Consider the following 12,296-nt stretch of genomic DNA (forward strand, 5'->3'; position numbering starts at 1 on the left):
TTTGGTCTTTATTCTCTAAGCCAGGCTAGCTTAGTTGGACAATGAAAGTGTGCTATCTAAAATGATTCTTTCAAGAGATTATCAGCTAATATATATATATATATATATATATATATATATATATGCAGTTAATGCAGTAAATGATGCAGGCAGAAAGGAATACAAACGTCTCAAAAATGAGTTCGACAGGAAGTGCAAAATGGCTAAGCAGGCATGGCTAGAGGACAAATGTAAGGATGTAGAGGCTTATCTCACTAGGGGTAAGATAGATACAGCCTACAGGAAAATTAAAGAGACCTTTGGAGAAAAGAGAGCCACTTGTATGAATATCAAGAGCTCAGATGGAAACCCAGTTCTAAGCAAAGAGGGGAAAGCAGAAAGGTGGAAGGAGTATATAGAGGGTCTATACAAGGGCGACGTACTTGAGGACAATATTATGGAAATGGAAGAGGATTTAGATGAAGAGGAAATGGGAGATATGATACCGCGTGAAGAGTTTGACAGAGCACTGAAAGACCTGAGACGAAACAAGGCCCCGGGAATAGACAACATTCCATTAGAACTACTGACAGCCTTGGGAGAGCCAGTCCTGACAAAACTCTACCATCTGGTGAGCAAGATGTATGAGACAGGCGAAATACCTTCAGACCTCAAAAAGAATATAATAATTCCAATCCCAAAGAAAGCAGGTGTTGACAGATGTGAAAATTACCGAACTATCAGTTTAATAAGTCACAGCTGTAAAATACTAACGCGAATTATTTACAGACGAATGGAAAAACTGGTAGAAGCTGACCTCGGGGAAGATCAGTTTGGATTCCGTAGAAATGTTGGAACACGTGAGGCAATACTGACCTTACGACTTATCTTAGAAGAAAGATTAAGGAAAGGCAAACCTACGTTTCTAGCATTTGCAGACTTAGAGAAAGCTTTTGACAATGTTGATTGGAATACTCTATTTCAAATTCTGAAGGTGGCAGGGGTAAAATACAGGGAGCGAAAGGCTATTTACGATTTGTACAGAAACCAGATGGCAGTTATAAGAGTCGAGGGGCATGAAAGGGAAGCAGTGGTTGGGAAGGGGGTGAGACAGGGTTGTAGCCTCTCCCCGATGTTATTCAATCTGTATATTGAGCAAGCAGTAACGAAAACAAAAGAAAAATTCGGAGTAGGTGTTAAAATTCATGGAGAAGAAATAAAAACTTTGAGGTTCGCCGATGACATTGTAATTCTGTCAGAGACAGCAAAGGACTTGGAAGAGCAGTTGAACGGAATGGAGAGTGTCTTGAAAGGAGGATAGAAGATGAACATCAACAAAAGCAAAACGCGTATAATGGAATGTAGTCGAATTAAGTCGGGTGATACTGAGGGAATTAGATTAGGAAATGAGACACTTAAAGTAGTAAAGGAGTTTTGCTATTTGGGGAGCAAAATAACTGATGATGGTCGAAGTAGAGAGGATATAAAATGTAGACTGGCAATGGCGACGAAAGTGTTTCTGAAGAAGAGAAATTTGTTAACATCGAGTATAGATTTAAGTGTCAGGAAGTCGTTTCTGAAAGTGTTTGTATGGAGTGTAGCCATGTATGGAAGTGAAACGTGGACAATAAATAGTTTGGATAAGAAGAGAATAGAAGCTTTCGAAATGTGGTGGTACAGAAGAATGTTGAAGATTAAGTGGGTAGATCACGTAACTAATGAGGAGGTATTGAATAGGATTGGGGAGAAGAGACGTTTGTGGCACAACTTGACTAGAAGAAGGGATCAGTGGGTAGGACATGTCCTGAGGCATCATGAGATCACAAATTTAGCATTGGAGGGCAGCGTGGAGGGTAACAATCGTAGAGGGAGACCAAGTGATGAATACACTAAGCAGATTCATAAGGATGTAGATTGCAGTAGGTACTGGGAGATGAAGAAGCTTGCACAGGATAGATTAGCATGGAGAGCTGCATTAATTCAGTCTCAGGACTGCAGACCACAACAACAACAACATATATACATATGGCATCATAACTTAATTTTATAAGTTAAATGTAGTAATAAATTGGTAAAATACATTGACCAAAGAAACATCGCAACACTAAAACATAACTAAGGTAGATGATGGAAATTCCGTTAATCTATCGAGGTATTATATTTAAGTGATTAACAATGAAAGAGCACAGTTTAATGTAAGTGCTAGAAAACTTGTAACAAACGTGAAATACTGGTACATTAATAATAGATGTAACCGCCAGAATGTTGAATGCAAGCGTGCAAATGTGCACGCATTGCGTTATACAGGTGCCTGATGTCAGTTTGTGAGACGGAGTTCCACGCCTGTTGCACTTGGTCGGCCAGCACAGGGACAGTTACTGCTGGTTGTGGATGACGTTAGAATTGTCGTCCTCTGACGTCCCAGATGTGCTCGTTTGTTGACAGATCTGGTGATAGAATAGGCCAAAGAAACATGTCGAGATTCTGTAGCGCATTTTGGGCTGTAACAGCGGGTCATGGGAGAGCGTTATCCTCTTGGATAACACACCCTCGATGCTGTCCATGACTGGCAGCACAACAGGTAGAATCACCAGACTGACGCACGGTTTTGCAGTCAAGGTGCACAGGAAAACGACTAGTGTTCTCTTGCGTCATACGAAATCGCACACCAGACCACATTATCGTAGAAGGTACATCCAGCTTCTCACACCCCTGCTATACCACCTCATTCAAACTCAGTGTGTAGTTGATGATGTCTCTTGACTAAAATCAACTAACCTCGTTCAATCTCAAAAGTAACTAACGCTCACAACCTTTGCAGTGTGTATTTAAAGCAAACATGATTTGCATTCTAATAGTGGCACTACTAGATTGATTCTGTTTTGTTTTCCGTCATTTTATGTGGAAAGTACGTATGGCTTATGTGATCAGTTTCATTGTCAAGTCTTCCACTTTCATGACGGAAAGGTTCTCCTACATTCACAGACATACAACGAAGGTTCATGTTCGCTGCGCTGAGGGAATCAATTTTTGCGCATGTGAAATCATTTAAACGCATTGCGTGTATGCGTGAAAAGCTCCAACGTATGATTACTTATTGAAAACTTTATTTCAGAGGTCGTTTAACCACTGCTATCGACGTTCCTGTACAATGATGTGCTCTGTCGTCTCTATAGTTGTGTTTAATATTGGTCTCAGAATATGGTAACAACAATGCCATGTCACCTAAACCGTCGAGGACCGTTGCCTAGCAATTACTTCTGTATTCTCTCGAGTACTAGAAGCACCTATACGAATTCGTTCTGTGAGTTATTGAGTAAAAGAACCTTCAGCTTTGATTCAACTGTTGTAGCGTTGAATTTTGTGTTGCAAGAAGAACTAAGCAAACGTTTTAAAGTTCTTGGGGAGCTGTAGAAGCTTTCAGTGAAGCGACAGCCCAGCTTGAGAAGGGAGGAGAATTGTAACCGCAAGAGGTATGAACCATTCACTTTACTTTCACCTATTAATTTACCAAGCAGAATGATCTGCAGCTAGAGTATCGTACACGCTTTTAAATGTCTATTTGGTGGAGAAAAAACTAGCAAATTGAAGCGTGTGGTGGAGTGTGATGTGTTTAGAGAACCTGAAGTTATTAACAGGATATAACGTAAAAGATTTCTGTGGTTTAATTTTTTATGAAGACACAAATATTATGTTCTTGCTTGTTCAGACAAACCTCTATACTCACATTTTGGCGAAGTTCGTGTGCTTTCATCTTGTATTCTCAAAGTAATTTCTTAGTTCCACGATGGCCAACTTGTCAAGCGCACAGGTCTTTCCCACCCGTCTGCTTTGACCCAAAACATCATGTGTGACGACATGCCTTTATTTTGCGAAGGGTGTAAGCGGGTTGTTTTTAAATATTAACCTGTGATTGTGCTACTTACCAGTGCAATATCTGATTTCTGTACACTATGCTGTTATTCCAAATATGTCATGACATACGAAGGTGGAAGGTGGAAGCTGAGTCCATAACTTAAACTCTCATGGAGAAACTAGTAGTGATTTTACATTCATTACCTTTTCTGACAAATATTTGTCTATTTATTTCCGTATTTCGCACTGTTTCCCAGGGTAAGGGGATGCAAAACCTTCAGACCACAAGATAAATTTTTGTGAGTGAAAAGTTTTGTGATTATGATTATCGTGTTGATTTTTACAGTCATTTAGTTATCTTTGTAATGTGGAAGTTTGTCAAGTGTGAGGTTACCCAGTAGCTAAAGTGAAACGAGTTGTAATGTGAAACATAATTTTTTAATTTGGAAATATTTGGCTGTTTTTCGAACGTGTCTCTGTGAAGTGCTGCGCATATGAAATCGATTGTTCCTAAATGGCTAATATTGTTTTCACCGTCACTCACTCTTGAGCTGCATAACTATTTGTTGCTGTGATTTAGCTGAATGGGATGGACTTTTTGGTATTTATTGGTCACTTTTTGTTTCTGGTTGACGAGCTGTTTATTTTCGGTTGTAGGGTGATTCCCGTTTTTTGTGTACATTTTCTTTCGGTTTTTTTCTAAAGGAATTTTTGTCTGTTATTCATCGATTAAGTAGATGTTATGTGGTTTTATTTTGTATCTTTGTTTCTTTTTGTTTTTTTGATCGGTTTATTCTGTATAAACTCGTTTGCATCATGTTTACATTAGGTGGTCTTTGTGTGCGTGAGTGGGTGGGAGGGGGGGAGGGTGTTAGAGATGAGGGGGATGAGTCTGGTATTACTATTTTCGGCTGAAGTGTATAGGCTCAGTGTACACTGCAATTCCACCTTTTTGTTTTTTTTTATATCGTATAGGTTTATTACGGAACAGTTCCCTATGTTATTTATCTGTTACGTTGCTTTTAGGGACTGTATCTGATATCACTGTCTTCCTTTGATGGATACTGGTCAAGCGAAGAATTCTTTTCCAATTCTGCTACTTTTGTATTTCTTCTGTTGATGTCTGAGGCGTTTTAAGGGGTCTGGTATCGCAGTTTGTGTTATAACTATGTAGGTCCTGGCACTCTGCGATTACATTTGTGTGTTTCTTTTTTTATATTTTCGTTTGCTTCATTCCAGAAGATTGTGTGTGTGATGTTTCCTAAATATGTTGCTGTTTGCTAGAGGTGCATTAATTTCCGTTCGATTTACTCTAGAGGAGTTCTGGAATGATCTTAAGTTTATTAACCTTTTTTTAGTTTGTCCCTGCCTAAAACTCTCCCATTCTCGCGATTGTCCCCTTACTTTCACTTCATTTGCAGATTCAAATACTTCGGATGCTTTTTATGTTTGTCAAGAACTGCATTACGCAATACACAGCTCTAACGGTGTATTTTATTAGAAACGATCGATTTCGGTCTAGGATCAGACAATCTTTGGGTGCTAAAACCATCCGGGCCATCCATCTGAGAAACTGGAATCACAGTTGTCGAATGTACATTGTTCCATCATTGATATAAGCTGCAAATAAGTAACATTCGTCCACTTAACTTTGTAGACGTTTTTCCCAGTATTAGATACATACAGATGATACCAATGATAGAGCTATGTACAATCGCTAATTGATATTCCAGTTACGCAAACGCATAGCTGACATGGATTTTGGACCCGATGTTTATCTGACACCAGACCGAAATCGATGATCTCTTATAAAACATACCGTTACAACTGGGTACTGTATAAGGCAGTTCTTAACATTCATTAATGCTGTACAACACAGAACAAAATGCTTTACGTTTGTTTTCGGTCGTAATGTTCTGTATTGTGTTCGAAGTCCTGAAGAATGTCATCGGACACTTATTAAATGTTATCTGTGATTGTCATACAAATTTCTGTAAACTATCCACTTTACTCTAAATGTGACGTCGTGAGTCGAAACAGAGTAATGGAAGTGGAGCGTCCTCTATTCCCTTTAATTGCTTAGTTTCACAATGATAACGGCCTCAGCGGTTTTTCTCGCTTTTCGATGACACACACAAACTTTCCGTGATTGTAACAGGGCACGCTGCTGTAATTTTCTTCCGTGTGTGAAGACGAACACATTTTGGAAACTGGTGCCAATTATGTGGTATCATACTGAGTTGACCTTCCATCGTAAGAAAGGACTGTTGCTTAAGGAAAATGAATTAAGAGCTTCGAGTATTTTTAACTGGTTAATTCATTGGACGTTTATTAGCGATTCTGATGTTTTCATCATTTAGTCGCTGCTGAATATCTTTCAATAGGAAGGAATCGTTATTTGGTCTTGCATAGGTTTAAATTAGGTTAAAATTTTATTGCAGTGCATGTTTACCTATTGATATCGACGTTCCCATACAATAATACACTCTGTTGTTTCTATGGTTGCTGTTTAATGTTGATCTCAGGGTGTGCTAACGACAATGCTATGTCACCTAAACCGTCGAGTACCGTTGCCCAGCAATTACGTCTGTATTCTCTCGAGTACTAGAAGTGCGTATACGAATTCGTTGTGTGAGTTATTGAGTAAAAGAAGCTTCACCTTTGAGTCAAGTGTTTAGCCTTGAATTGTGTGTTTCAAGAACAACTAACGAAACATTTTAAAGTTATTGGGGAGCTTTAGAAGGTTTGAGCGAAGCGAAAGCCCAGCTTCAGTAGCGAAGAGGATTGTAACTCAAAAGGTATGAACCATTCACTTAACTTTCACCTGTTAATTTACCATGCAGAATGATCTGCAGTTAGAATACCGTATAACTATTTAAATGATTGTGAGTTTTGTGTAGAATTATTGGCAAGTTGCAGATTCACGGCAAGTTAAAGCTTTACGACGGACTGTACTGTTATTCCAGACCATGTAATTAGTACAGTGTACCAAATAAAAAATTGCTGTGCCTTATTTTTCATGCCGTTTAGAAGGTTTGGTTGTTGACTTGTAGAGAGCTTCAAATTACTGAGTTTTTGACGTAGTTCACTTACATTTGACGTATCTTCACAAATTAATTACTTACTTTCACAATGATAACTGTGTCACCAATTTCCTTGCCTATCAATTGTACATACATCCTGCCTGCAATCACTGCACAGTCGTGCCGCTGGAACGTTCTTTCGTCTGTGAACAAGAAGACGCTTTGGACGCTGGTGGCAACTGCGTAGAGTAACGTTGAGTCGAGCTGGCTCTGTAACAAATGAATCTTCTTCTCCTGCTGCTTCAAGAAATTGCATTAATACCTTTGAATGTTGTTAGCTGTTAAATCCATTGAAGTTGATTAGTTATTCAAGTGTTTTCAGTAGATACTGCTGGATATCTCCCAGTCGCAAAATACGATTATTTGGTACATAAAATAACTTATTCGAAATTTTAAAGCACTGCTCGTTTAACCATTCCTGTCGATGTTGTTCAGCAGTGTAGAATTCTGCAGTTACTGGCGTTGCTGTTCAGTGTTGATCACGGAGTATGCTAACAACAAATCTATGTCAACTAAACCGCCAAGGACTGTTGCCTAGCAATTACTTCCGTATTTACTCGAGTACTTGAAACAGCGATACGAATTTATTCTGTGACTCATTCAGTTAAAGAAGATCCAGTTTTGTTACATATATTATACTGTTGAGCTATGTGTTTCGGGTTCAAGTAAGGGAAAATTTTATAATTTTTTAGGACTTTCAGAAGCTTTGATCGAAGCGAATGCTTAGATGGAAAAGCGAAGTTCTTTCTGTATACTAGAACAATGACTTAACTGTTAGCTGTTTGTTTACTATATAGAATCCGAATCAGTTTTAATATTGTGTACGCTTTTAAATGACTGGGTATGTAGCTGAGAAGTACAGAAAAACTGAAGTGTTACGACGTAGTGTGATATAATTTCGCAACATTTGGAAAAGAAAAAGAAAACCAGTTCCATTAACATTCCCGTTCATTGTTCCAATGCGCCATGCATATCTGTTTGCTGAGCTTTTGACAGCTTTCAGTTCTTGCAATCGTCTATTCTCAAATTTACAGTTTAATTTCACAACTAGAACGGCGTCACCTATCTCTGCCACCAGATCTGTTATCTTCTACTGTCTATGAAGTACAGGACAAGACGAAAACAGGTTCCAGCTGCTTAGGCTCATAATCAGTTGTCATGGTATCGAAGGAAAATTATTTTTCTGTTTGTGTTACTCAAGGAAATTAATTGAATATCTTGGAGTATCGTTAAATGTTAATTCTGTTGGGAGTTTATAGGCTGTTTTGTGATTTCTTCATTTAGATATCGCTAGGTAATTTTCAATCGCAAATATCGTTGATACATCGTACGTGTTGTTGTTTAGTTCACATGATGCTCAAGAATGCTTCTAGGTTTAGTGTGGGACTTGAGTTGTTGATGACTCTGCCACAAAGAAGTAAATGTGTATCCAGGCGAGAATACAGTGAATCAGACAGAGGGATAGCTGTAAAAGTTGTAATCTCGTTGACACAGCGGAGAGATTTGGGCTTTAAGATACCACATTGTGGCACAGATTATTAATCAGTAACTTCATGTCACCAACAAGACGCTGCCTTAACTACACACAAATCAAATAACTAATATAGTCCCACGGTGCCATATGGAACGAACGTAGGGTAGTAAACAAATTGCGGCGTAATGTCTGGAAAAATACTAAGTTGTAGTAACTATACTTGGTGTATATCTGAAACTAGAGTAGTGTTGTACTGTCTTGGCTATTAATGTTCTGTCTAATAGCGATGGCTGCAAATAATTCCTATCAAAACAAAATTATTCTTTGCAGAATGAATGTAGAACATAATGGAGACGCCTTTTACTGGCATCGAAGAACTGGGGATATTTTGATTCATCTCCGAGCAATTAATAACAAAAAAGTTAAAATAATGCAATCCGATCAGCCATAAATACATAGGCTTTTCCAAGTAAAGCAATAATATTTCTTCGATCTCTCTTAGGTCGTCTGTAACACTGACAGCTGCTTTTGTTACAAAAGCTAAGTTTAGAGACTGACATCAAGGCGCAAAGCTTTTCCTTGTTATCCACTTGTCAGACATTGCTATAAAATTTACTCGTGGAGACGACCTGGCCATATCTAACGAGCAGCCCGTTATCGTTGCAGCAATGTTCCGACGCATCAAGAAGTTTTTCTCCCGGTGTGTGGGAGGGGAGAAAGACGAAGGTCTGAGACTGGACAAGAACTTGGTCGCTGTTCGAAGTGCCTTTGAGGTGAGCTACGTCACGTTGCATTACTAATATTATAATATGCAAAGCAGTAAACTTTGAGAGATACCTGATGGTCAATAGATATTACAGACGGTCACAGTTTACTGTAAATGAATCTGTGGTTCGCTATAAACGTCGCTTGAGAAAAGCCATTATAAATAACACATAAACGTCGTTTGAGAAAAGCCATTATAAATAACACATGTAAGACAGGTATCTGTGCCAGAGTGATGATTATGTCGATTATGCGGTGGATCCAGTTCACGATATGCAGGGCGTTTATGGAACGACAGTGGTTAAAAGTGCTAAAAGAGAAAAAAAATTAACCAAATATTAACATATAAAAATTGTCTAAAAACTTTACTAACGCACACACACACACACACACACACACACACACACACACACACAGTTACCAAGATTATATTTGAAACGCTTTCGATAACTGATGATGAGATTGATAGCGATTCTCTAGTTCATTGGAATAATCTGAAATACCAAATACCTAACTTACTACGTCAGAACAAGTCTTCGAAGGCCAACGGTACTGACAGACCGCCACGTCACACTCAACAGATAGGCGTCACTGGCTGGAGATATGGAGGGATCGTTTTTAGCTTTTGTGACCGGATCTACACTACCGTCACAGTTTAATGCCACTGGCGAATGGATAGAGTTGTGCATGACTGGAGCGAAATAGGATGTGCTGGTCACTCAACCTTCAACCTCGTCTCCAGAAATACAAAAATCCTTAAAATTTACCATGTGTCGTCCTCAAGTAAAGCAAAATGTTAGTCTCCACTTAAACTCATTTCTGCTTCTCATCGAAAGATAATGTGCAGATAAAATATGATGTATAAGAATTTTTTGCCACAACCATGATAGATCAGACTATGAAGCAATCAGTTAGAAAAATATTCTTTTCGGATAGGAGTCAGGGTAACTTTGATGTGGAAAACTGATATGTATGAAGTTGGACTTCGACCGATGGTTGGCCAGTCACACCTTCTCCGGCAGTCATGTATCTTTCTGACCTGCAGGATAATGGTACGTTGTGTCTCGTTGCTTTGGTTCACCACATGCCTCCTTGGCTGCATAATCGGCTTGCTCTTTTCCCCCAGATACCATAGGCCAAAGCTTTTCTCCTCCACTTCTGGCATTAGCTAAGACAGTTGATAATCTTACCGAATGCAGACTAAACGGTTTCAACAACGCTGTTGAGGGCAATTAAATTTAACACTAACCTAAAACATAGTGTATTTGTAGAAGCAACATGATTAAAATACCATGAAGTTGTGTACAATATTAGTTAAAGAGTGCCCGGACTAAGATACTGATACGAAGGAGGTTTCAGAATGGAAATGATCCTGTTAAGTCGTAGAGTTTTCTGCTGAAATGTCTTGCAAAAGCAGAGTTTCACTTAATATGCGCCCAAGAGAAGTGACATTGCAAACCATCTGACTGCTCTACGAGTTACCTGCTAACCGGAGTTGATATCTGATGAACAAAGGAAACGTATACTTGAATTTCAAACTTCCAAGCCTAATGCTGTGTTCGGAGAAGTCAGAGAACAGAGATACAGGAAATATCAGTAAAAATGGTCACAGTCCAGAGAAAGAACACGCCTTCACACAGAATAAAAAGATTTTGGCGACACCGTCCTTCAAGTAGTTCCCTAGCAGCCCTCTGTCGTTCCAGCTTATCACTTCACCCAGAGGGTAATGGTAGTGAACGTGAGAAAAACAGAAGTGTAACTTGGCTATTACAGCCAATCAATGTATACTCACCATCGCTATCTACAGGTTAGTAAATTCTTAATAAATGTAACACTTCGTAACACCTGTACATTTTAAGAACTAGCGCAATCTCTGAATTACGGACATGTTATATAATAAAATACTAGTAAATTCTTTTCCAGCAGGAGCGCCAATTTACACTGGACGCGTTTTTTGAGGAGCTGCTGCAGAAACGGTTGCAGGAAGTAGAAGAAATCCGTGCTGCTCCGGTGAGTGTAAATTACATCTATATAGGGAATAAATACCATTTATATTCAACGTGCATTTTTCGTTTCATGTTCACATGATCACTCATTTACGAACGTGGTAGTAGTTAATGCTATGCTCTGTTTCCTGGTCTTTAGCCGCGTTGTTGTTTGGATTTTGTGCACAATGCTTCGATGATTCTTGCAGCCATCTTCCTCGTATGCAGCGAGTCTTGCTGTTACGTAATTCGCTCCCTGGACTCCATCTAGTCAGGAAATGGCATACAATTAGAAAGAGACGGAAAAATCGGTCGTCCAAATATTGTGCATACAACAGAAGCGACAACTCCGCTTAACTCCTAGAAGCACTTCAGTAACCAATCGCGTACAGGAAAACTTGCAGATCATGACATATTAATATTTTGTTAGTATTACTAGATGGTCAGAGACATGGACTGAGTAGTGATGTTACTTCAGTATTATAGTCAATCACTGTATACATAATATCAATAAATGTAACACTTTATTAGAAAGCGGCATGTTAGGGACTAGCAAATATTCTATATTACTCCTCGTGTTGCATATCAGAAAACCGATAAGTTTTTTTCCAACAGGAGCGTCAGTTTACGCTTGACGCGTTTCTTCTGGAGCTACTGCAGAGACGACTGCAGTGAGGAGAGGAAAGCCACACTGCTACGGTGAGTGAAACTCTGATCTGCATAGAGAACAATAGATTTTGGTTTCTAAGTGTATTTCTCGTTTCGTGGCAACATCGTAACAACCTTCAAAACGATAATGTACGTTATTTTTCCGAGTCTACTATTGTACAGTTTTAACATCACTGAAATATTATCAGTTTAGGTACAACGACAATCCCACAAAATGAAACATTCTATGGTCTACCCAAAAAATTTTGTTATCTGAACTTTCACAGTCAGGAGAGTGTTTGAGAAAACTTATCTCCTCTATATCCTTCTGCCCGTGAAACAGTTATCAAGTTTCCAGTATAGCTTCACCTTCGGCGTCCAATGATGCATTTACTTAACCTTTTTGCTGCATCAACGTTAATTTTACTGTCATGTAGTTGTCCACGGTCAGTATAATGCTAAATATAATGTTCGAAATATTTTGATATTTATAACAACTATCTCTCA

Source organism: Schistocerca serialis, chromosome 5 (genome assembly GCF_023864345.2).
Source record: "Schistocerca serialis cubense isolate TAMUIC-IGC-003099 chromosome 5, iqSchSeri2.2, whole genome shotgun sequence".
In the NCBI taxonomy this organism is placed as follows: Eukaryota; Metazoa; Arthropoda; class Insecta; order Orthoptera; family Acrididae; genus Schistocerca; species Schistocerca serialis.